Below are 27,043 nucleotides of genomic sequence, written 5' to 3'. Positions count from 1 at the left end.
GTAACCGCTCCTACATACATAGCATACAAGACTCTGGAGGCACCACTAAGCACACAGATAAGTCCATCGCTGAAGCCTTCCGCTCCTATTATGCAAAACTATATCACATTAGATCCCAGGTATCTGATAACGATAATGCCCGGGCTGAGGAAGCTATAGGAGAATACCTTCGAGGTATTGATTTTCCAAAAATCCCCCAAGAGGCAAAGGATCTTTTAGACTCTCCCTTTTCTCTTACAGAACTAAGGGGAGCTATAAAATCTTCCCCCCTTGGAAAAAGCCCTGGCCCCGATGGGTTCTCCATATCATATTACAAAACATTTTTAGATAAGCTATGTCCCATTCTGCTAGATGCTTTCAATGAAGTGTCGGACACAAAAGGTTTTTCACCACAGTCGCTGGAAGCACATATTACAGTCATCCCTAAAGAGGGTAAAGATCCAGCTTTATGCCCTAGCTACCGCCCAATTTCCCTTCTAAACGTAGACATTAAACTTTATGCGAAAATTCTTTCAAACAGGTTAAAGAATCTCCTCCCGGAATTAATTATAAACGACCAAGTAGGATTTGTACCGGGCAGGGAAGCAAAGGAGAATACTACTAAAATTATTAATCTAATACATTACGCCTCTTCTGTTAACCTGCCCACAATTCTCTTGTCAACCGACGCTGAGAAGGCATTCGATAGAGTGGATTGGGGCTTCATGAAGGGTGTACTTCTCCATATGGGACTTGGCCCCTCTTGTTTACATAAAATTTTAGCCCTGTACAAATTCCCTTCTGCTAAAGTTAGAGCAAACGGCATCTTATCTGACTCCTTTACCATCTATAACGGCACTCGTCAAGGCTGCCCACTATCCCCTCTGATATTTGTACTCTGTATGGAAGCCCTGGCCAGGGCGATTCGATCTAACCCAAACATCACGGGTCTGCAGATCGGTAAAGAAAACTACCGATTGGCCCTATTTGCAGATGACTTGCTTGCGATCATCACAAACCCTATCACATCATTACCTAACCTGATGTTAGAATTCTCTAAATTTGGCACTCTCTCCAACTTCAAAATAAATTTCTCTAAGTCAAATGCCCTTAACATCTCAGCCCCAGAACAATCAATAAAAGGCCTCAAATCAGCATTCCCATTTAAATGGCAGCCCTCACATTTACGTTATCTTGGGGTTTCTATCTCAAGGTCCAATGATCAGCTATTCCATCTGAATTTCCCCCCTCTCATAAATAAAATTAAAAAAGACTTGGCAGCCTGGTCGTCCTCCAAATTCTCTTGGTTTGGTAAAATGAACATTATAAAAATGAATGTTCTTCCCAAAATACTCTACCTGATGCAAGCACTTCCGATCATAATCCCTCAAAGATTCCTTGATAGTCTCCAGCGTTTGATACGCGAGTTTGTCTGGGGAGGTAGGAGACCCCGATTTAAGCATGCTCTCCTTTATAGGCGAAAACATCAAGGAGGGGCACAATTGCCAATGCTCCAGGGTTATCATCAGGCAGTTTTCCTTAGCAGGATAGTGGACTGGACCAGAGGGGGTGACCTCAAACAATGGGTGGTTATTGAGAATGAACTTATCACAACCCCGCTAAATGTGGTACCTTGGTTATCTAAGATACCCAGAATCCTTCACCCAACCATCGGCTCAACCTTAAAGGTTTGGAAGAAAATCCGTTTTGGAAAAAGCATCTCAACTTTTCCTTCACCTATCACCCCCTTCGTGTTCAATCCAGACTTTCCACCAGGTCAATCGGGTTCTGACTTCAGAAGGTGGTCTCGGGCGGGAATCAAGGGCCTCGGCCAGCTGGTGACGAATGGTAGACCCCTCTCTTTTGCAGACCTTCAGTCAGCTTTCTCGCTACCCTCCTCTGAACATTGGAAATATGTTCAAATCTTCCATTACATTAATTCTATTAGAGGAACCGGAACTCTTAACAGATCTCCAACTCCATTCGAAAACTTATGCTTATCCAAATCCGCTCCAGTCCATATTATCTCTGAAATTTACAAAATTCTGTTGGAGGACCAGTTCAGTTCCCCGCCTCCTTTTGCCAGATTATGGGAACGGGACCTAGCGCCACATATAACCTCAGCATCCTGGCAAAAAATTTTCACAAATACACACTCCTGTTCACTAAGCATCTCAGTAATAGAAACTCACTATAAACTCCTGACCAGGTGGTACAGATGCCCTACACTGTTACATAAATTTAATCCCCAATTATCTTCTTCGTGCTGGAGATGCTCCAGTTCCCTGGGTTCTTTATTCCATATTTGGTGGGAATGCCCACTCATTACCCCATTTTGGAACGAGGTCATTAGATTATCCAGTGCTATTGTGGGACACGAGGTTCCCAAGGATCCAGGCTTCTGGCTACTCTCATACTCCCCTATTCAATCCTCAAAATACAAAAAATCTCTACTGAAACACCTCAACAACGCAGCCAGGGCAGTCCTACCTACACGCTGGAAATCCCGAACACCCCCCCTGATTATGGACTGGTTCAATAGAATTGATTATTACATGTCCATGGAAGACATTATCCTTTCAGCCAATGACAAATCCACAGAATTCTTAGCCACATGGTTTTCCTGGATTGAATTTAAAAACTCAGAAGATTTCAAGATAGTTTGTTCTTTACCTGCCTGCGCTTACTAGCTCCCCTCCCATCTCTCCCCTTTCCATATGTGTCCTCTGCTCCCCCCTCCACTTTATCCTCCCTTTCCTCTCTTGCTGTTAGTCTTTGTCTCCCCTTTCTTCGGGGAGTGTTCCCTTTTTTTTTTCCTTTTAAGTCTGTGTTCTATTGCCAATTTAAAACTTTTGCGGTGTGAGTTACGCTAATGTTATTAGCTATTGATGGTTCATGTGTTACAAATGTTATGTACTGACAATTTCTCTTCCTAATGGACCATTCTTTTGGCTAAGTTTGTTATAATGCTTGCTCACCCGCAATGAAAATAAAGAATTTAAAAAAAAAAAAAAAAAATTTTTATTATTGATCTGAAAAAAAAGGAGTAGTTAATGCTTTTTTACACATTTAGTCGGTCTAAAAAATCCTGGGACCCAGCAATATTACTGGTTGAATGGTTGGATCTAACATTACCCATAACGTGATTTAATTCAGCCCTTTGCAAATGGACAATTAGGGGCAAGACGAGTACAGGCACTTGTGTTACAGGTGAAATATGCATATGGTAACGTATGCACTCATGTATACTAATAGGGGGGAATTCAGTTCCCCCCAAAATAACGCCACGTTAAGTGTATTACCGTTACTACGTTGATGCTAACAGATTTCAAGTAGCCGCGAGCAACAGCCAGCGTTGAAATTACCGTATTAACGGTAATTATGCACACTATTACTGTAATATCGGTAATAGTGCGCATATGATTGGTGCATAGCATCAGCAATCATAGTACTATGCGCAAATGTGTTTGAACAGCACAGTATATAACACTGCCCATGACAATTACTATTATTAATCTTTATAGGGTGCCATATGTGGTCCACAGCGCCGCACAGAGGTATGGGACCTAGCTGGCAACTCGCCCAAACTAGAAACTTGTGTAACATCCCCTTCAGTGCTAGCAAGAGAAAGTAATGCACATGTGGTGAGCAACTGTACCATCCTGGTGTCACGAGCCGCGGCGGTACTCACAGCCGCCGCGGCTCGCTTACTGTGTCCACTGGCGCCCCGGCCGTCACCTTGACGACCGGGACGTCACTTCCGGATCCTGGCCGACCGTTGCCTTGACCGTTGCCAAGGCAATGGTCGGAAGATTTGTGTTCTGCGCTGCGTCCCGGCAACGGAGGAAGCCGGGCGCGCATGCGCAGCAGTTAAACAACCTGTGGCTTGATTAAACAAGCCTTGCTCTAGCCTGTGGGCTGATTAATGAAAAGCATTAATCATGCAGGGGGCTGTGTGTAATTCAGAGCTTGGCTCTGATTGGTGGCCACTGGTATTTAAGGCAGTGAGGTCTGCAGCCTCACTGCCGGTTATAGCTTCTGTTTGCCAGTCTGCTGACCTGCTCTGTGCCTTGTTCCTGTCTGTTGGAAATTCTACTGATTACCCATGTATGACCCCTTGCCTGGATTTGGACCCTGCCTGTGTTTCACGTGACCTTGACCTCTGGCTTGAATACTGGCCTCCCTGTCTGCTCGTGACCCCTGACCTCGGCTTGTTTATCGGATCTGCTATCTGCTGCCGGCCCTTGACCTCTGTTTGGACTCCACTCCGCTTGCCTGGGTTCTCCCCAGCCGGTACACACTTCACGACCCTCTGTCATTCTGCAGCCCAGCCTGTCCCCACCATCAGGGGCTCCAGTGAACACCTGACTGGCAGAGTAGACCCCGGATTGTGTTGTGCCGGCTGGAGGGGTTCCTAACACCTGGGGGCATAGCTGGAGTTTTTTGGACAACTTGAGAATTTAAAGTGTGACTTGGGAGTTTCGGCAGATTCAGGTTTCAGGGGCTTGTGCTTGATCAAGTCAGAGTCTGAATTGCCACCCTATCAAACTCAACACCATTGGTGTTGGTTTAGAAAGAGACCTGTGAGACTGCACTTGTTATTTTAAGGAGTGTGACCAGAGACAGGAGTGTATCAGTGCCCAGTATGAGAGAGCAAGCTGGTGTGACCACAACCATGTTAGAAGTCGAGGAAAGTGACAGATTGTCAAATCCATCATGCAAGAATGTCAACTCTAGTGCTGAGCAGCAGCAAGATTTATAATACCAAGTAACTACGAACTGTGCTGCAGTGTAAATTGTTTTAGTTGTAAATAAAGCTACCTTGTTTAATCTCATAAAAGAGAGAGCTAGTCTGGCGCCCATTATTGTCTCAACTGATACCTGGTACTCTTGCTGCACCTGTATTACATAAAGCTAAGTGGTGGGCCAAAGGGAAGGGTACTTCATGGTAGGTGCAAGTGAACAAAGCATCTACACCACCAACCAGGCAAGTAGCAGGCTACACATACTTACACTAAAGTACAGATCTTAGCAGTATTCTGTTTGCCAACATGGTGAATAGTCAGCATATTATCTATTTGTAATCAAGGGCACATCCCGCACCCCTCCAAAGAGTGTTGGACTTCTAGATCTCATATCTGAAGCGTATGTATATTAATTAGTGGAAGAATCATTCTAAGGATCTATTCACACTTTCATATTTTGGTGCTTTCTAATGAATACATAAAAATTCTTAACCAAGTTACAGTACAGAAAACTGACAAATAAACTATATTATTTCAGACTTGGTTGCTAGGGAACTTCCATGCTGATTTTATGATTCTTCTAAAGGAGCAGGACCGAAAAAAATGAAATGTTCTGCATAAGAGAGCAGTTGACTACTACAACAGACCAAAATAGTTTTCTATTGTGGTTCCTCCGAATGGTGAATCTTTTGTTAGTGAGAGTATCTGGTATAGTAAATAGCCTTAGCTCAGTCTTGGGAATAAAGATTCAGCCATCCAAGGATCTTTCACAAACAGTAGAAGTACAATGCCATATATTCTGAAAAAAGAAATGTAAGTGATACTGGTTATGGTTTACCAAAAAGTACTTTGTCAGGGTATTTTCTTCAGTGCTTCAGTTTATAGTTGCTAAATTTTAGCAGTTGAAGGACTCTAAAGTGCCTTTGCTGTGACAGAGAAACAGTGTTATTACCCAAGCTGCAACTGTGCGTATTTGTATTTTTTCCTTTGTATTTTTTTTATCTCTGCCTGTAGAAAGGTTTAAATAAAATTCATTAGAAGAGTTCTCATCCTTCTCTTCTGCAGAAGTTTTTCTGCCAAACCTAAAGATTCAGAAATTCATGTACATTCTCATAAACACTGTTCTCAGCAAAATTACTGTATTCATTTGCTTGATTTGGAGGCTTATTGCATGCTTTACATTTCAAGATGTCAGAGTAACCTGAAAGCCATTGTCGAAGTCAAATAATTGGATGTAGTCATTTCAAATTAATATCCATCAATTTGGTTGTCTTTGTCTGAAAATATCTGAATAGCATGCTACGGCGTGGAAGGGTGTATTTAACCACAACACGTGCGAACACTTCTACACACATTTACATTTACACATTTACTTGTAAATAGCTCACCATAAAATAGTTCTAACACACACTCGTTTATAATCAAATGCAATAGAGTTAATAGTTAAATATAATAATGTTAAAAGCACTATACTAAGATCTAAGGTTCAGGATACAGAAAACATACATGTTTAGTATCATTCTAATCCCTTATTTATCCTCAGACATCCGTTTCTATCGGCTAAGAGATCTCACCTTGCGTATGCTGTTATGACTCGCCGGGCTCTCTGTCAGAGTAACTAGATAGATAGATAGGTAGATAGATAGTTAGAGATAGGTAGATAGATAGTTAGGGATAGGTAGGTCGTTTGGTAGGTATTAGATAGCCACTTGGGTGTTTAGTGTTGGGGTATCGGGGTTCACCGATACTTCTATCAATCACCTTCAATGTCAGTCAGATCTTTCTTTGTTTTCAGTCGACTGGTGAACAGAAAATACTCAACACCTCTATGATATAATGCTGAGCAGCTTTTATTCTGTTACAGAGTGAGACCGCTTCAGCGTCTATTTTTATACATGTAAGTCTAGGGGTATAGATGCTGAACAACCAATTATAAGACAGTAAAATTATGAAAGAAAGTCAATCAACAATTATATATTGCAGTTTTCCATCAAAGTTCAAACAATTCTTTCTTCTTTATACGTTATCTCTTTCCAGGCTTTCTGCCAAAATTCTTGTGCTGCCCCCAGCTTTGAGTCCTTGGGTTTTATCTATGAAGAACGTTACTACATGTCCTTGGTCTGTTTCTGTTGATGGGAACATCCTGCTATGTAGTTTCACAACCTTGAATAATTTGTCTTTTAAACTGAACATAATATCTGCTAATTTCTCTTAAAGTTATAGCATAACATATTAGCTTCTAAAGCTTAGCACATGATAGATATTAAATCAATAATCATACTATTCCACTCTAACATTCCCCTCTTTGATTAAATATCAACTATTAACTTCTACCTATCAGTCATGGCGATACTCAGCAGAAGACAGTTAGTACCTACATTTACGCCATATGGTATCATAAGAACCCCATATGAGTAGAACAAGAATTCATTAAGCACATATCTCTGGTACTTTATCACCATAACTTTTCTTTCCCTATTCAATGTCTATCTGGGTGTATAGAGGGGAATACTTTGCTGATATCTATTCAAAAGCTTTCTTGTATTACATTTTAAGTAGCAGTTCCATATAATCATTATAATTAGTACAAGAAGAATTAGTATCAATGGATGAATCAAGATATTCATTGCCTTCTTCATGGAATAAGATTCATTGACAAATATGGCCCACTAATGAATAGGACATAAATTTTCATTCTGGTTTCTCGATGGTCACTGTCAATCTCTTGTTGCAGACTGTGCAGGTTTTTGGTTTGATTGTTGACCATTGTTCATAATGTTCACTGTTTGTCTCAGGCATTAAACTTGTAGAAATTTCTGTGATCATTACTGGTTCTGGAAGCTCATTATTTTTCCTGCAGGAACAACAATCAAGTGTCAGTAATTTCTTAATCAACCATATAACAATTTTCACTACCACATACACAATCAGCAGGATTGCCAAACCCTTTGCTACTAATGGCAATATTCCCAATATCCAAAATGAATCATTGCTGACAACTTTGCCAATGAGGTTATGTATTCACAAAAGCATTTTCAAAGTTTATTCTCCTATGTGTGCAAATTGTTGAGCACTCCTTCCCATATGTTTCTCTCAGTGATAAAGGCAATTTGTCACTTATCTGTCTGTTTCACACTGGGTTAGGGAGGTCTTGACCCCTACTTCAGGCACAAATATTCTGGTAAGACATATCAATACCATAAGACAGTACTATTCTATTTATCAGAACCAGACTCCCCTGATTTGAAGACTTTGCAGTGTAATGCGTGAATCCAGGTGTCATTTCCCTGTACTTTCACTGCCATGGGAGTTGTCAACAGGACTTGATAAGGACCCTTGTATCTGGGTTCAAGACGTCTCCTGATGTGCTTTCTCATGAACACCCAGTCCCCAGATGCAGTCTGTCTGTACCTGTATCAAAATTAGGGTCTGGAATGGAAGAGAACACTTCACCATGTATTTCAGTTAGTTGTTTCTGTAATAAGGCAACATAATTCAACAAATCACCACGTACATGCTGTAGTTGCTATGGAAAATAACAGCCTGTTCTGTGTGCTGTTCCAAACAGTATCTCATTTGGTGCTAAACCCGTGTCTCTTCATAAGTGTAGTTCTAATGTTAAACAGAACTATTGGTAAACATTCTAACCAAGTCTTTTTGGTTTCTTGCATCATTTTCTGTAGTTTTAATTTAATGTCACCATTAAGCCTTTCTACACGCCCACTGGCTTGTGGCCTATAAGGAGTGTCAAAAACTTGTGATACTCTCAAGTCCTTCATTACATGCTTCATTATCTCTCCTGTAAAGGTTGTACCTCTATCTGATTCAATAACTTCAGGTATACCATATCTACAGATGACTTCTGAGATTAATGTCTTTGCTGTATTTTTGGCAGTAGCTTTTCCTACTAACACATACTCCTAGGTACCACATTTAGGAGGTTGTATATAATCGATCTGAAGTCTCTGAAAGGGATAGAAAGCCTTTGGAATGCTTCCTCCTGGGGTCTTTACTCTTTGCCCTGGATTGTGTATTCCATATATCCAGCAAGCTGCCACTTAGTTTGTGGCCGCAGACTTGAATCCAGGGGCAATCCAATTTTTCCATACCCTATTAGTCATTGCTTCTTTGGAATGATGTACTTGTCCATGTGTAATTTGAGTCATTACTGGGTATAAGGCTCTTGGTAGGCACCATTTATTTTCTTTTGACCATATTCCTTGCTCATCAAGCTGTGCACCTTCTTTTTACCACTTTTTCTTTTCCTCCTTTGATGCTTGTTTCTGAAAGTCTTTAAGGCTTTGTAAGTCTGGGAATTGAAATTTGTCTGTGTCACCTTCTGTTGAGTCTACAAGAAATGTAATATTCTTTTGTTGGAGGGCTGCCTTTTTTGCTGCCTGATCTGCAAAGTTATTTCCTCTTGCTTCTGGAATTTGTTCTCTAGTGTGAGCTTGAGTTCCAATGCTCTAAACAGTTCATTAATTAAGTTGGCATGTTTAATGGGGTTTTCCATTTGATATTTGGAAATCTCTGCTTTTCCAAATGGGACCGAAATTATGCGCCACTCCCCAGGCATAACGTCAATCTGTATATACATTGGCTATCTGTCCTTCTGCATATACACAAGCTTTAGTTAGAGCTATCAATTCTGCTTCTTGTGCTGATGCTCCATTAGACAGTGTTCCCGAGTCAAGCACCTCTTCATCAGTTGTGATGGCATAACCTGTATATGGAACTCCATCCACATAGTATCTAGATCCATCTACATAAAGAGTTAGGGTTGCATCGGAAGGTGGTGTGTCAGTGACATTATGTAAAGCTGAAATTTCTAATTTCATAAGTTCCAAACAGTCATGTGAAAATTTTTGTGTGTGTGTATTTCTTCAGCTTCTTCAGTTTCTTCTTCAGACGCTTCACTCAGGTCCTCATATCCCCTGTCTGATGATTCATCTTTTTTGTGACTCCCCTTACTCCCCTCTTCTGAATCATCAATGGAGAGCAGGGTTGCTGGATTGAGGACTGTGCATCTGGTAATTGTTACATGTGAGGCGCTAAGCAAGGCTACCTCATATTTAGTTAGTCTAGCTGCAGACAAATGTCTTGTTTTTGCTTGATTAAGAATTTCTGTGACTGCATGTGGAACTTGAATAATAAGTGCATAGTCCAATACCATATCTGCTACCTTTTCGTTCAGTATTGCTGCTGCTGCTACTGCTTGTATACATGATGGAGAGCCTCTTATAACTGTATCAAGTTGTGCAGAATAATAGGCCAGTGGCCTTTGTTTCGTTCCATATTTCTGTGTGAGGACTCCTAGAGCATGTCCTGACTGCTCATGGCAGAACAATGTGAAAGGTTCAGGTAGTCTGGTAGTCCAAGTGCTGGTGCTGTAGAGACAGGGCCAGATTTGCAGGCAGCTCGGATCACGGGGCGGAATGGAGGCCCCCTTAGCCCAGGGGCCTTCATTCCCTTAATCCGGCACTGAGTAGAGATGGCATGTTTCAAAGCTTGCACTGCGTTCTCTATTTCAGTTATATTGAGCGGTTCTGTTCCCTGTTGTTTCTTCAAGCATTCATACAGTGGTTGCATAAGAATTGAAGCTGAGGGAATCCACTCTCTGCAATATCCGAGGAGCCCCAAAAAGGCTCTGATTTCTTTCACTGTTTTTGGTGTCTTCATGTCTCGTATAACTTTAACTCTTTCAGTTGTAAGATGTCTTGCCTCTGCAGAGATACAATGTTCCAAAAATGTTACTTTTTCCTGTACTAGTTGCAACTTGCTTGGTGATACTCTACAGTCTCGTTCGGCCAGGAAACAAAGTAATGACAGTTTTTCTGCTTTGCATTCTTCCGCAGCCACCATGAGATTATCTACATATTGAATGAGTTGAGTAGTTGAATTGATAGGCCTCCATCCTTGGAGAATTAGTGCCATTGCTTCTGAAAATTCTGATAGGCTGATGGCTCCTCCTTGAGGGAGTCTTGCCCAACAGTATTGGTTTCCATCATGGGTGAAGGCTAGAAGAAGTTGACCATCTTCTGTAATGGTACTGAGAAGAAAGTGTTTGCCAAGTCAATTACTGAAAACCATTTTGCATTTGGAGGTATCTGATTAAGCAAATCTTTTGTTAACCTCTCATAGGTCATAAACCATCCAGTATTGCACCTCTTGTCTGACATCTCGTTTCTGTACTGGGAATAGGCTTGTGGTATAAGGAGAGCGACATTTTCTTAACACCCCTATTTTTAGGTATTCTTGTATTTTTTCTGAGATCGCTTTGGTTTGAGCTGCAGCAAGTGGGTACTGTTTAATTGAGACAGGATGTGTTCCTGGTTTTAGTGTCAGTTTTACAGGACTTACTTTAAGTGTACACACATCCTGTTTTCCTTTGGACCATAACTTGCCTGGTACTATGTTCAGCCAATCTGGTAGATTAACAGTCTTATCCTTGTGACATGTGCTCATCTGCTCTAGCATGTAGATTGCTGCTGTAAATTCTTCTTGGACTGGAGATGGGAGTTGACTTGTAAGTTTTACTCCATTTGGGGTGTATTTGATACTGGCTTGTATATTTGAAAGTACATCTGCTCCCAACAGGTTATAGGGACAAGATGAGGAAGTGAGAAATTGTATCGGTACTTCAATTGTCTCTTCATCTACTAAAAGTGTGACTGGTTTACTTTCTGTTAATTTTACTTCTTTTCCTGCTAGGCCTGTAGCAGGTTAATCAATTTCTGTTAATAGTTGTTGAGATACCTCCTGTTTTCTTAATACAGTGCGGCTTGCTCCAGTATCAATTAGACACTCACGTTCTTGACCATTAGGTAATATGACATTCACTAGGCCTTTAGTCAAGTCATCTTTCAGAGTTTGGTTACATGTGAGCCGGAGGTTCGTTGGAGTGCCAATTTCCTATCCCAGTTGTTGGTCTGTAGCTTGTTGATTTCTTCTTTCCAGCCATTTCTTATGCTTAATGCAATCTCTTTTCATGTGGCCTCTCAGTTTGCAAAAGAAACAAACTCCTTGTTTTTTCATTTCTGCCAGAGTCATGTTTCCTTTTTCCTTTATTTGTTGCTCAGGTGCACCTCTTGTGTCTGTACGAACCTTCCAGTCTTGATTTTCTTGGACCACATGAACGGTTTGGGACTTGTCTTTGACTTTCCTCTGCTTCTCCTTTTCCCGGTCTTCTATACCTTCCAGGACTTGGGAGCATGGATTGCATTTCCATTGTCGCTGCTTCTGGTCTTAGAAGGAACAATTGTTGATGATATGTTTCAAAAAGGCCATTAAGGAATCTGGTCTTAAACAGTCTGCGATGCTGGGCATTATCTCGAGTTAAACCTTCAACTTCGTGTGCTTGAGTAGCTCTGTCACAATCTGGCAAAGCCAGTGCTGGTGCTGAAGTTGCTTTAGCTTAAAATTGATTAAACATTTGGTTTTGCTCAGCGGAGAGTGTAAATGTCTTACTATCACCCAGAAATGCTAATGCAAGAACACAGATAATAGCTCATAAAGTCTTAAGTTGTTTTTTTTTTCATTTATGTACAAACATTGAATTCCCAATAATGCATTACCATACCCAAGATACAAAGAAGGACTTGCAGTATATGACTATTATAGCACAGTAAATAAGGATAGTCGATGCGTTTATAACACTGATTGACTCAAAATTGTTATGAGGATAAAAATAAAAACCTTTTGTTATCTGACATAATTTGACACTAAATTGCATTACTTTCTTTCAAACCACCTGATATAAAATTTGGTTAAAAAAAAAAACAAAAACGAACCCAAACACTATTTTATATTCAACTATGTTAGTCCATTTCTCCTTTTTTCTTTAAAAACATACCGTCTGACCTTCTATGACATACAGAAAAACCACCTAGTTCATGCATTTGCTATGCGAATAGCCCATAAACTGTAATATCTCTTTCCAAAACAAGGTAATCATTACTCAGCAGAGTCTATGTTATTTAAATCCTTCATTCAAACTACTATTCATTGGACGTTGGATAAATTCAAACTGGACTGAAAGGGTCTTTATAGCTGGAGACTTTCTGTGAAGAGCAAAAAACTTTTGCATAGTGATTAACATTTATTCATTGGGGATTACAATAACTATCATTAATTCTCATTTCCCAATCAGTGTGTATTGCATGTAACATGCTTGTCAACTTCAGTACACTATTAACATGTAACCAGTAAACATTTTTTTTTTTTTTTCAGTGGACGGCTGCTAATAACTGACGCTATGCGTTCCATGCCATGAAAATATGATTTCCTCAAAGGGGCAGTCCCTAATCTCACAAACAGGGAATGTCAAAGTGACGTGACCTGGACGAGTGTTCAAAGCCAATCCTTTATGAATCATTCATCACCAACAGCCCCGGAAAATTTTCTAATCATACAGCCATTTTAAAAGCAACGCTGCTCCTGTCATATATTCACACACATTTTTAGATTCTGTGATTTTCGTGTTGAAAGTACAAATATATTCACTTAACTCTCACAAACATTTTATCTCGTAACATTTCTTTATGGGCATAACAAACCCTCCATATTTCTGAGAACATTCATCAGCGCCATTTTCACACAGATTAAAACCGCTTTTAGTATCTGCATGTCTGCATGTAAAAGCTCACTCCCACAATTCTCAACTTCATTGAAGAGAAAGCTATTTTTCTCAACTTCAGAAAAAAAATTATTTTGTTCAAATACAGAAACGGCTTGTTGGACCCCAGCCAACTTGTCCGTCCATTGAATCGTGCAGTGACATACCAAAGATTTTAAAACTTCTTTTGCATCCTCTTCAAAAGCTTACATTTAAGCAATGCAGGCATTATAATTTTACAAATGTACAACTTTTTCAACCTTGAAACATGTCTCTTGTAAAAAAAAAAACAGACAAGACAGACAAACACGGATCTCCCTGACACGCAGTACGACAGAGCATACAGAGAGAGAGAGATTGACTGATATCTTCCAGCTTACTGCTGTGGAGCTACAAGTCCAAGCATTAGGCTAAATACAATTTAGCTTCAATATATATTATTCTTCTTATCTCAACACACTGAAATCTTTTACACAGAATAAGGGAGGGACACATTTCACTCTGTCAGTTGCACAGCATCAAACATACATTTAGTATATCCACACATTGATCTTCATAGCCAAGCCTTTTTATCCATTCCTTATTATTCAAATAAAAACCATACCATTTCTCTAAGTCTAATGTTCCTTCTGGGGGAAGAAATCCTGAAATCCTGTTCTCTTGAGTACTTTATTTATGACTTCTTTTAAGAGCTGTACTACCTTCTCTCTCCTTCATTATATCGATGGGTTTACCTATAATAGGCATCTTAATATTCTGTGCCCCCATTACTGGGTTACTGGTCACAGTACTGTGAGTATCTGGGATACAATGTCTTGTAAGCGGAATAAGGTAATATAATTTTCCCCTTTGTACAGACTTCAAGTGTCTTTAATCCTTTACCTCCTAGTCTGCCATAGGAACACCAGATGTGAGTTTTATCGGCTGTAGATTAAAAGGCTGGCATTTATGGCTGATCCGATTCTTCCCCTTAAATCAGTGTATGGACATATAGGTTTTTAATCTGGTAACATATGATTTTGTGGCCAGTATTGTTAGGAACCCCTCCAGCCGGCACAACACAACCCGGAGTCTACTCTGCCAGTCAGGTGTTCACTGGAGCCCCTGATGGTGGGGACAGACTGGGCTGCAGACTGACAGAGGGTCGTGAAGTGTGTACCGGCTGGGGAGAACCCAGGCAAGAAGAGTCAGGTCCACGCAGAAGTCAAAGGCCGGCAGCAGGTAACAGTAATGATGAACAAGCTGAGGTCAGAGGTCACAGGCAAAGTAGCAGAACGGGTAAACAAGCCAAGGATCAGGGTCACAGGAAACACAAGCGAAGTCCAATACGAAGCCAAGGGTCATACACGGGAAGTCAAACGTAGATACAGGATACAGGGACTGGAACAAGCAGGTCAGCAGACTGGAGCACAGAAGCTCTAACCGGCAATGAGGCAGCAGACCTCATTGCCTTAAGTACAGACACAGACCAATCAGCAGTTGAACACACTCCTGCAGGCTAATTTACTAGTATCCAGCAGGGCCAATCAGGGCTTGCCCCTGACCTACACAGTTGCAGGCTAATGCCTGTTAATAAGCCTAATCAGCCCACAGGCTGCCTGCTATGCGCATGCGCCCGGCTACCAGCACCGCCGGGACGCAGCGCTAGTGTACTAGCGTCTGGCCGTTGCCCTGGTAACGGCCGGACAGGAAGAGGAAATGACGTCCCGGTCGTCAAGGTGACGGCCGGGACGCTGGGGCGCATGAGAAGCGAGCCACGGCGGCTGTGAGTACCGCCGCGGCTCGTGACAAGTATGTAGTATTTCTTCATTCAAATGCACCCTAACGTAAAATATAGTTATTTTTCATTACTTACAAAACCGTAATATGCATTTGTAGTTGTAACACACTCTAGTCTAGGTCCCGTGCAACCTGAATATTTTCTCAGAACAATGCAGCAGGTACAATTCTTACATACATCTGTCTTATTATCTACTAACTCAAATTGTCTACATCCATCATAATCTACAGTATCCATACATTTATCATTTCATTATCCTTTCCTCTGACTGTATATTGGGTTCATAGAATACCCTCTAATCACCTCAACTGACTTTCCTTAGACATACAAAGAAATACTGAACTGAGTAAGATGGTAGAATGGTAGAAATCTACACTTTTCTTACTCACCGTACGGAATTTAGTTCAGCAGTTCTCTGGACATCAGTGGAGTCTGGCGTCAGGTGTGGAGATATTGGGGCAATCTCGGACGTAGCCCCCAGAAATGTTGGGGTATCGGGGTTCACCGATACTTCTATCAATCACCTTCAATGTCAGTCAGATCTTTCTTTGTTTTCAGTCGACTGGTGAACATAAAATACTCAACACCTGTATGATATAATGCTGAACAGCTTTTATTCTGTTACAAAGTGGGACCGCTTCAGCGTCTATTTTTAAACATGTAAGTCTAGGGGTATAGATGCTGAACAACCAATTATAAGACAGTAAAATTATGAAAGAAAGTCAATCAACAATTATATATTGCAGTTTTCCATCAAAGTTCAAACAATTCTTTCTTCTTTATACGTTATCTCTTTCCAGGCTTTCTGCCAATATTCTTGTGCTGCCCCCAGCTTTGAGTCCTTGGGTTTTATCTATGAAGAACGTTACTACATGTCCTTGGTCTGTTTCTGTTGATGGGAACATCCTGCTATGTAGTTTCACAACCTTGAATAATTTGTCTTTTAAACTGAACATAATATCTGCTAATTTCTCTTAAAGTTATAGCATAACATATTAGCTTCTAAAGCTTAGCACATGATAGATATTAAATCAATAATCATACTATTCCACTCTAACATTAGATAGGTAGTTAGTTTAGTTCTTAGATTAGATAGATAGTTTAGGTAGATCAGATAGGCAGATAGATTAGCTAGAGAGATTAGATAGGTCTTAGATAGGGTCAGTTAGGTCTGTTCTCTGTCAGAATCTGTTCTAATTTATGCTGTAATTTCTAGGTAATGCCTCACCTGGCTAGCCTGTTTCTCTGAGCTCACTCACCTGGCTCCTCATTATCGCTTGCAGCCTATTGGTTTTGCTCTCCTAAAATAGGCGGCTATTTAAGGAGAGCAGGATTGCCGGAAATACGTTTACCTTCGTGTTCTGCTCTCTTGTGTTTTCCATGTTACCTGTTCCTGTTGTTTCCTGCCGGCTTAGTGTATCCCCGTGTACCAGACCGTTTCCGTTCCTGTCTACTCTTCATTGGATTTCACTGTGTACCGACTCGGCTCTGCTTTCACTCTTCTCCTGTGTTGATATCCCATCTACTATCTACTCACCAGTTCAAGTCAACGATCTCCTGGACCCCGGTAAAGTCGTGCCCCCAGGCATGGCTCCAGCGTGATCTGCAGCTCCTCTGCTCATCCTAACCTTATACGGAGACACAGCCCCTGCAACATCTCTGCGCTCAGATTTCTACAATCTTCCTCTGGCTCCGAACTCAACCTTTCCACAGGTACTTTTGACTGTTTACATATATCACCATGTGGCTGTAATTGTAGTTACCCCTGGCAACCGCCTAAGAACTGCTACCCCTAAATCTCCGGACTCTCATCGGTACTGTGGATTGTAGTTACCCCTGGCAACTGCCTAAGAACTGTTTCCCCTAAATCTCCGGACTCTCATCGGTACTGTGGGTTGTAGTTACCCCTGGCAACTGCCTAAGAACTGCTACCCCTAAATCTTCGGACTCTCACCGGTACTGTGGATTGCAGTTACCCCTGGCAACCGCCTAAGAACTGTTTCCCTAAAATCTCCTGACTCTCACCGGTACTGTGGGTTGTAGTTACCCTTGGCAACTGTCTACATTCAGTTTCATAATCTTTACCTATCACTGCAAGTTCCGTTCCTTTCTGGACAAGCTCCGGTACAGAAGTTGCTGTGTAGCAGGGGACTCCTCTATCAGCTGTTCCTATATTTATTCCAGTGGCCACGAGTGATATATCAGTCTTGACACCATGTACTCGGTGTCTCACCTGACTCCCGCCTTTACTTCCTACTCTACGGCCTTGGTAACTCTATTCCTGGGTTCTCCCCAGCCAGTGCACATCTCACGACCCTCTGTCTGTCTACAGCCAAGTCTGTCCCCACCACTGGGGGCAACAGTGAACACCAGACTTTCGGAGCAGACTCCGGGTTTTGCTGTACTGGCTGGAGGGGTTCCTAACATATGCTAGTTATGGATGATAGGGAATTAATTATCAGAATGATATTGTGTGTGTAAAGCAAATAGACCTGTTTGAACCACCTTTCCGTGGGAAGATATGTATGCAGCTGTTGGAGAGTTGACCCCCACCCTTGGAGGGCATCGTTTGAACTGACCTATGACCTGCATTATAACGGACTGTCCTGAATCCTGAACCAATGGAAACATGCCAAGTCCTCTCTATTGTTTTCAATGTAACACCAACTGTATATATAACTGGGCTCTGATACTATCATACAGTCTTCTTGACCACAGACTTCAGGATGGAATGATTGTATGCTGAATCAGGAGCGCCTGCGTATTTAATCAGCTGTACATATTTTATTAATTGTTACTCTTTTGCTTCTAGCTATTAAATCAATTTGTGAGTTGTGACCACACAATTCGAAGTGGACAATTTTCATTGAATAGCGACTAGACGAACATAACAATTTGGGGGCTCTTCAGCGGAGATCACACTACCAGAAGATTCGCAAAGCCTACGGATTTCAGTTCCTCATCAAAGGGTGGAGACGCGTCATATACGGGTAAGAACGCAATGTGTTCGAGGCCTATTTATCATTCTGTGTTGTGAAACTGAATGTCCGTTTTTGTGTCATCTAAGGAGCACTGATTAGAACCTATGGACAAGAAAGAAAAACTGTTTCTTTTTATTGTCACTGCGATTTAATGTGATTTATTTTGCATAGATTATGCATACTTCCTGTATTGTTGCCACGTGTTTGATCAGTTGTTTTGATACATAGTCCTGTTATATTTTATTGTGTAATCAATTGTTAAAACCTCTGAGAAGTTATTACAACCATTTGGGAAAGTACTTTTTTTTCTGCGCAGAAAACAAAGTTGTATGTGAAATTGTGAATTGAATGATTGTGAAGATAAGTAGTTTATTTACTGTTGAAAGAGACAGAGATTGTCGGTTGCTGCTTGACGAAACAGGTAGGACAACCGAGGATTGGTATACAAAGAAGGTATACTGGAAATGAAAACAAGGGTTTTTCATCGCACTCCCAATCGTAGTCGTAAAGTTTATTGATAGTTAGTATCTCTAAGCGGTGCAATCGGACAGCATGATTGAGCGTGCAACCGAGATTGTGACTTGGGAGTTGTGTGAGGATAAGCTGGCAAGGCTGATATTAGTAAATATTTAGTGCTACCAGTTGTAAAATGCTCACACCTTCCTTTCCAGAAGGTGTGCTGGAAAGCAGGATATTGCGAAGTTGATATTTTTGTTCTCCCAGTTTCTGTGTTAGGGACCTCGCTGGGTACACTTACAATCGCATGTGTTGTTTAGTTGTACACAGTAGAGACAAAGTGAGTGGACGCAGCTTGTGTAATTCGTCCTTGGCCAATAGTTTTTTTTAGCGGTAGTTGTGTGCTGCGAAGCGTTGGAAAAGTCTGCTTCCACATGGGTGCTAAGCAAACACTAGAGATGGTCTATGAGGTACTGGTTAAGGAAGGGCCGATTGGTTTGGCAATGTATATTATGCGTGTGAAATACGAGGCATACGCAATGGTGTACTGCGACAAATGGGTCAAGATGACCAATGAGTGTGTGAAACCGTTTCCCAAGGTTGGTAGTTTCGATTCAGAGGTATTAAGTACTGTTAGAGATAAATATGTTTGAATAAATCACTGAAAAAGAGAATTAAAACAATGACAGCTTAAAGCTGTGGCAACAAGAAGGGAACACGTGGCAGGGTAGCGCGTGCATACCAGAAGGAAGCGTTACAAAGGGAGTGCAAGCCACCATATGTGGTTGGGTGGAAAAGTACAGCCGATACCAAAAATCTTAAAAATAAAACAAGTAATTTATATCCTGTGCTAAGCCATTTTAACGGTAATGTTTCTGAAGACGATGATGAACTCACTGTTATTTCAGCCATTTCAAACAAAACAATTTTCACCGCACCAAGCTTAATCCCTTACATATCAGAGAGATCTATTTGTCTCATCAAGTGGGGAGGTGCTCCTACACAATACCAATATATGTATTAGAAAGGGGAAAAAGGGAAAGGGTAGGAAAATGTGTATATAGGGCACTCTTTTGGTTCAATATGTACAATGAGTTACTGTTAAGAGTAATATCTTTATTTAAGTAAACAAATAATTCATTAGCGAAATAGTTAAAAACACTCAGTGAATGAAAATAATGACCAAATATACTAGGTAAAACACTGTTAAGAAGTAGTAAAAAGACTACTGTGCTGTCTCACTGTGTTCTGTCAGTAATGATTAGAGATGAGCTGTACCAATATCACATAAATCAGGTATTCATATTAAATTCAGTATATATAGGTATGTTGGATTCTCCTTATTATGTATCAGACCCTTCTTTCATTATATTGGTCTATTACAGGACACATTTATTCCTATTCATACCCCTATATATATATCTCCTCTCAAAAAACAGTCCCATGTTCTCGCTCCTAGGGGTGGAACTCAGTACTACACTGGTTATTATGGTATGGATATTAATAATGTGATGGTACATTTGTACGTAACCTCACCCCTCTACTACTGAATTAATGTTTAGGTATAACAATTATACACTAGTTGTAAATGGCTTAGCAATAATGGAGACTAGGGTTAGGTTTCACTCAATATCTGGATATCTATCTCGCCACCTAATCAGTATATCTTCCTCATAGTCTACTAATTAGTAAGGTACTCTTTAGTGTGAGAGCCCATAACCTGCCAGGCTTGGGAATAACTTGATTGTTAATCAGATCGTGATAATATTATCTCTCTAACACTCTAAAGTGGTGCCCAGCGTGACCCCGCTAATCTGTTAGAGAGGAGTTGCGAAGTACAGCTCAATTCATATTAGATAGTATCAGACAAACAACAGTGAGCTCAGCTGAACGCCAACGCGCGTTTCGCTAAGAGCTTTATCAAGGCAACCCGATGATGTGCAGTGATAGGCTATTTAAGCGTGTAATCACGCCCCTTTGTGACGTAGCTTCTCTTCTCACTTAAAGTTACATCTACATCTGAGCCAGTCAAAACACTTCCTGCTATCATGTGATCCAGCCCGGAAACAAACTCACGGGCCAGCTACGCTGTGTATTAGTTGCTATGGCAACAAAAGAAGAGGAAAAGAACAACAACAACATTCTGGGACATTCCACTTCCACAGTTTAAAAATACTTGTTCTTATACAAACCTCCCACTAAAATAATAAAAGTGACGTTTATCAGATCTATCATATCCATGTAGCAGGTAAGTATTGGTAAAGAAATGATGACTATAGCATACTCTATTAATGGTTCAAATATGTCTGTATTATATATGAAGTGGGGGATTAGCTGTGAGTGTTACATTTAATAAATTTAATAATAAATTTAATTTAAACCCTTTATAAATGTTGTGTGTAAGATTTAATACTTAAGATACAAACCAATGATGAAAATGACATATCAAAATTACAATAAGAGTGATCACTCCAAAATAAATCGCAATATATAAACACATAAACCAGAGGCATAAAAATTTTAAATACCATCATGCATCGGTATAGAAATGAGCACAGAGGGATATTACCATAGATGTTTACAATAGAAACAGATATATAGCTGTTATATATTATGTATATAAGCACAAATGCACAAAAAGATGTTCCCATGATTAATTGCAGTGGGAGCCGATAAAAATTGTAGATCAAGGCACTGCTAGTCACAAACCTTTTGGAAGATTCCCCTAAGGAAAAGTTATTTCACAATGTTAATAACACTAAATCCAATAGTCCCAATAATGGTAGTGTCCAGGATCCAGGGGAAATAATAAGTTCCTGGTTTTCAGACTCTCGGATGGTATAGTGCCAATAGTAACGATGACGAGTGGTAAGTGTAACCGTAATGACAAAAAGTTCCATTTGTTGAGGGAGTCAGCAATAATGAACTATCTGAGACTGTGGGTTTCTGCCTTTTAGCCAAAGCCCCAATTGTTCAGGTCACAGATGTCCTCTCACTTCGCGTCCGCGCGCCGTCTCCTCTTTACAAACGTCAGTATACTGTCCACCAATGTAATGGTTTACGGTGCGCATGCGTCTAAATCAAAAGTCTGCCGCAACTACCTCCTACATTTGTAATCTCTCTGACTTCTCCATCTCTCCCTTTCCTCTATCCAACCACCACCTTCTCTCTTTCTCTCTCTCCTCCTCTCCCGCTCCCCTCCCCATGCCCACTTCTACTCACTCCAGGCGCAACCTTGACGCCCTCGATCCTGCTACTCTGTCCTCTACTCTTGACACTCTCCTTTCTCCCCTTTCCTCCCAGGCCTGCCCCAACCTGGCTTCTCCTTCTACAACCACACCCTCACCTCTGCTCTTGATGCCATCGCTCCGGCCCTCTCTGTCAAACCCCGTTGCTCCAAACCCCAACCTTGGCACTCCAAATTCACCCGCTTCCTCCAAAAATGCTCCCGTACGGCTGAACGACACTGGAGAAAATCCCGCTCCCTGGCTAATTTTCTCCACTTCAAGTTTATCCTCTCTTCCTATAGCTCTGCTCTCTCTCTCGCCAAACAATCTTTCTTTAAATCCCTTATCTCCTCCCAGTCCTCCAACCCCCGCTGCCTCTTCGCCACCTTCAACACCCTCCTGTCCCCCCCCGCCCCTCCTCTCCCCTCCTCCCTGACCGCCACTGACTTTGCCTCCTTCTTTTCCTCTAAAATCGAGGCCATCCGTCTCGAAATCTCCTCCTCCTGGATGTCCTTTAGATTCCTCAAACTCAATCTCACTAAAACAGAACTTATTGTCTTTCCCCCTGCTCACTCCCCCTCCCCTTCCGACCTTTCTATCACCGTTCTCAACTCCTCTATTTCCCCTGTTTCTCAACTTCGCTGCCTCGGCGTCACCCTGGACTCTTTTCTCTCTCCTTTGCCCCTCATATCCTCTCTCTACCTAAATCCTGCCGCTTCCAGCTGCGCAACATCGCACGCATTCGGCCCTTCCTCTCCCAAGATGCCACTAAAGCTCTTGTCCACTCTCTTATTATCTCCCACTTGGACTACTGTAACCTCCTCCTTACTGGCCTCCCCGCTCTCATCTCGCTCCCCTTCGCTCCGTACTCAATGCTGCCGCTCGGCTCATTTTCCTTTCTCACCGCTCCTCTTCTGTCTCCCCCCTCTACCAATCCCTCCACTGGCTCCCCATCCCCTACAGAATCGTGTTCAAGCTCCTCACTCTTACTTTCAAGGCCCTCTCCAACTCCACTGCTCCCTACATCTCCAACCTAATCTCCATTCACGCTCCATCCCGCCCTCTGCGTTCGGCTAATGACCGCCGCCTCTCTTCCCCCCTGGTTACCTCCTCCCATGCTCGCATCCAAGACTTCTCCCGCGCTGCCCCCCTCCACTGGAACCAGCTCCCCCACTCCATCAGAATTCCCCCAACTTGTCCAGCTTCAAACGGGCCTTAAAAACCCACCTTTTCCTTAAAGCCCTCCAGTCCCCCACCTAATTGACATCCTCCCAGTCTCCCCCTCCCACTCCTGCCCTCCCTCCTGTCCCTCTCTTACCTCCCTCCTTTTCATTCTCCTCTCCCCCCCTCTCCGTCTCAGCCTCCGTTCTCCCCATTCCCTCCTCCTACCATTGTGTCTCTGTCCGTCCTACCCTCCCCTTAGATTGTACGCTCCTTCGAGCAGGGCCTCCTCTCCTTCTGTTCTCCACCACCTTAACTCTGCTCTCCAGCTCCTTGTCTTTTCCGTGAGGTCCTCCTGCCCTTCTACCCCTCTCTCTACCCCGCTGGGGGCTCTCACCTCTCATCTAGCTGTACATTGAACTTCTGAGTTACTGTGCTTTTTGTTAACTGTACCATGCTGTCTCACCCTGTATCGTGTTTCTGTCTGTCCCTGTACGGCGCTACGGATACCTAGTGGCGCCCTATAAATAAAAATTAATAATAATAATAATAACTAGTAGTCGGGTCGTGGGTAGATGGACCCAAATATAAAAGTGGCTGGCATTAAGTAAATATGTAAACCTATGCGTTTCGCCTTATAGGGGCTTCCTCATGGATGATTTGGAAAAAAAACGGGACTATTGGATTTAGTTTTATTAACATTGTGCGTTTTATTGTTGTATTCTTTGACTAAAGCACCTGCCTTGGGAATACCTGATTATGAAAAGCCCTTTGAGTTATATTGTACGGAAGCTGATGGTTGTGCAGCAGGTGTCCTGACACAGAAACATGAAGACGCTAGCAGACCGGTAGCATACTACAGTGCACAATTGGACACTGTGGCAATATCACTCCCAACGTGTTTAAGAAGTGTAGCAGCTACTGCTCTTCTGGTAAGTAAGAGTGTCAACTGTCTATACACCACATGCACTATCTGCTCTGTTGAATTCAGCTCAAACCAGACATGTCTCTTCAGCAAGGTTCACAAAGTGGGAACTAGCTCTGATGGAACCTGCAAACATCACCATCAAACGGTGCAATATTTAAATCTAGCTACATACATACTATATGTGCCTCGAGATGCACAAAGGGTGGAAGGATAAGAGACTCTGGTTGGGGGTGAGTTTTGCAGGTGTGAGAGCATTTCTAGGTTCTCAATGATGATGGTAATAATGATATGTGAAGGAGTTAAAAATCTTGGTATTTGCCTTAAAAATACATTCAGTGTAATCACCAGCTCCAGCCTTGAACTATCTCAAAGACCCCAGATGGAGGCCTCGGACATGGGATAATGGATGATGAGGACATTGGGAGTACTGGCTCCAGTGAAAGTTGATAAGAACCCATAAAAGTGACATGAAGAGAACTAACTAGCTTTGTCAAAAGATTTATATTTACTCAGGAAAATATCAATCATGTGTTTCTGTTCTTTAACCAGATCAAAAGCTTTTTCATGTATAAATGTATGCCAGAAATAAAAGAGCACAGCTCAGTCCTATCTTGACATTGGCATGTCTGTGTCTTGATTACTGATCTCCTGGTTAACCAGCATCTTATCTCACTGATATCTGAAGGGACTTGATAAAGGAGAGGTAAAATTACCCTAACACAGGTGTACTGATACACAAAATTGTATGGAATATCTGAATCAGACTTTTACTGTGAGACCTGACATACGTGACACACCCTTAGAAAATGTAGATTTTACGTTTTACACTGATGGGAGTTGTCATCATAGATGTTAGGAACCCCTCCAGCAGGTACAACAAAACCCGGAGTCTGCTCTTAGGTCTGGTGTTCACTGTTTCCCCTGGTGGTGGGGACAGACTTGGCTGCAGACACACAGAGGGTCTAGAGATGCGTACCGGCTAAGGAGAACCCAGGAATAGAGCGTGATGATAGACAGCAGCGTGGGGTCCAGGCCAGAATTGGTGCTGGCAGTAGACAACGTAGCCGGAGAACAAACCAAGGTCAGGGGTAACTAGCAAAGGTTCAGATTCCAAGTTCAGGCAATAGATCAGGGTCAGAAGCACAGGTTCAGAGTTCAGGAACAGGCAAGGGTCATACACGGGTAATCAGTCTAAGGTTGAAACACCAACACAGGAACAAAGCAGCAGGCAGCAGAACTGAAAACAGGACGCTATAACCGGCAGTGAGGCTCAGATCTCACTGCCTTAAATAGTACTAAGAGCCAATCAGGACAGAGGGGGATAGGGCTGACAATCAGCATCAGGAGGCAGCTAATTAATTACTAGCTAGAACTAGCATAGGTAATAACATAACCAGGAAGCATGTATAAAAATGTGAATATAAGTGGGGGCAGCACAGTGGCCTAGTGGTAAGCACTTCTGCCTCACATCACTGGGGTCATGAGTTCGATTCCCGACCATGGTCATATCTGTGTGGAGTTTGTATGTTCTCCCTGTGTTTGCGTGGGTTTCCTCCAGGTGCTCCGGTTTCCTCCCACACTCCAAAAACATACTGGTAGGTTAATTGACTGTTATCAAAATTGACCCTAGTCTCTCCCTCTTTGTCTGTCTGTGTATGAGTGTGTGTCTATATTAGGGAATTTAGACTGTAAGCTCCAATGGGGCAGGGACTGATGTGAATGAGTTCTTTGTACAGCGCTGCAGAATTAGTGGCGCTATATAAATAAATGATGATGATGAACCAGTTTAAATCATATGAGAGCTCCCCCTGGTGTTGGAGGATGTCCCTACACCCTCCTACATCTATGCCACAAGGATAATAACAGAGCACAGAAACTAAAACACATGCCCGGCTGCTAGTTCATGCCAGGATGCGGAGTACCGCTGCAGCTCGTGACAATAGACAGGCAGACACAAGAGAACTATGTACCGGTTACGCTGTTGTAGATGACGAGAATGTTATAGAAGCTGAACCCCTTGGCCCACCTCACTCAGCCCCAGTGGCCGAACTAGTGACACTAAGAAGAGCAAGTGTGTTGGCAGAGGGTAAATCAACTAATATATACACTGACTCTAGGTACTTCTTCGGGCTAGTAGATTATTTCGGGGCCCTTTGGCATCTTAGGAACTTTATGACAGCAGCAGGCACACCCGTAGCACATTCACATCACATAAAAGGACTCTTGACAGCGATAAAGTTACCTAAGGCAGTAGCCGTCATCAAATGCCAAGCCCACACATACGAAGAAGACCCGGTGTCAGTGGGGAGCAGGGCGGATGAAGCTGCCAAATGGGCAGCAGGGTTACCTGTAAATGTATCAACCGACAAAATTATGGTTTTTCAGACAACAAACACACAGAAATTAATTGAAATGCAAGATTTGTTTTTCCTACAGGAAAAGGCGGTCTGGAAGGCAAAGGGATGTAGTCAAGAGTCCTTGAGACTCTGAAGAGATGGACAAGGTAGGCCCGTGACTCCCAGAGCATATTACCCAGGCCTGGCTGAGGCAGCACATGGTCTGACTCATCGGGGTAAAGAACGTATTTGTAAACTGGTTAGAGCATACTGGTGTGCTCCTGGCTTTTCTTCTCAAGCCGGTAAGAAAGCAATGTCCTGTCATACTTGTTTGAGGAAAAATGTTGGGAAGACAATACCATCTGATCCATCCCATATCCCTCCTACAGATAGACCTTTTCAGGTAACACAAATTGACTATATCCAGTTACCACCTTGCAGGAATTTCAAATATGTGTTAGTGTGTACTTATGTGTTTTCCAGTTGGGTAGAGGCATATCCTGCAGCCACTAATACTGCTGTTTTCACTGCAAAGAAAAATGTTCAGGAATTTGTATGCAGATATGGTATCCCTAGAATCATAGAAAGTGATAGGGGTACCCATTTTACTGGTGATATCTTTCAGAACATGTGTAAGCTTATAGGAATCAATAGCAGACTTCATACTCCTTACCGACCACAAGCCAGCGGTAAGGTGGAAAAGGTAAACGGTACCATTAAGAACAAGCCGAGTAAAATAATGTCTGAAACTGGGTTGGCGTGGCCAGAAGCTTTGCCACTAGTCCTCCATAGCATCAGAATCACTCCCAGACCGCCTCTTATTCTGTCCCTAATTA

The 27,043-nt window shown here is 42.1% G+C and overlaps 2 long non-coding RNA genes across 5 annotated transcripts in view; one reads left to right on the top strand and one right to left on the bottom strand.

Moving 5' to 3' along the window:
• The window catches only part of LOC142138706 (uncharacterized), a 29,928-nt gene extending 5,545 nt beyond the window's left edge, over positions 1-24,383 (top strand). Inside the window, exons 2-5 of one of the 3 annotated variants that reach the window (XR_012688097.1) lie at positions 16,534-16,831; positions 17,931-18,108; positions 23,679-23,875; positions 24,208-24,383. This is a non-coding gene — a long non-coding RNA (uncharacterized LOC142138706). Of the gene's footprint in view, positions 1-16,533; positions 16,832-17,930; positions 18,109-20,562; positions 21,111-23,678; positions 23,876-24,207 lie in introns of those variants that run through there. The other 2 variants (XR_012688096.1, XR_012688095.1) reach the window with 2 other exon arrangements.
• On the bottom strand, positions 6,554-16,217 carry LOC142138707 (uncharacterized). Of its 2 annotated transcripts, none has more exons than XR_012688098.1 (2): positions 15,508-16,217; positions 6,554-8,153 (listed from the first exon to the last, which is right to left on the bottom strand). It is a non-coding gene; the product is annotated as an uncharacterized LOC142138707 (long non-coding RNA). The 2 variants fall into 2 exon arrangements; XR_012688099.1 differs by having other exon boundaries at positions 6,554-7,578.
• Positions 24,384-27,043: the final 2,660 nt, after the last annotated feature.

This window comes from Mixophyes fleayi, chromosome 2 (assembly GCF_038048845.1).
Source record: "Mixophyes fleayi isolate aMixFle1 chromosome 2, aMixFle1.hap1, whole genome shotgun sequence".
Lineage (NCBI taxonomy): Eukaryota > Metazoa > Chordata > Amphibia > Anura > Limnodynastidae > Mixophyes > Mixophyes fleayi.
The sequence above is the reverse complement of the archived record's forward strand: the minus strand, read 5'-3'. Positions and strand labels throughout refer to the sequence as shown.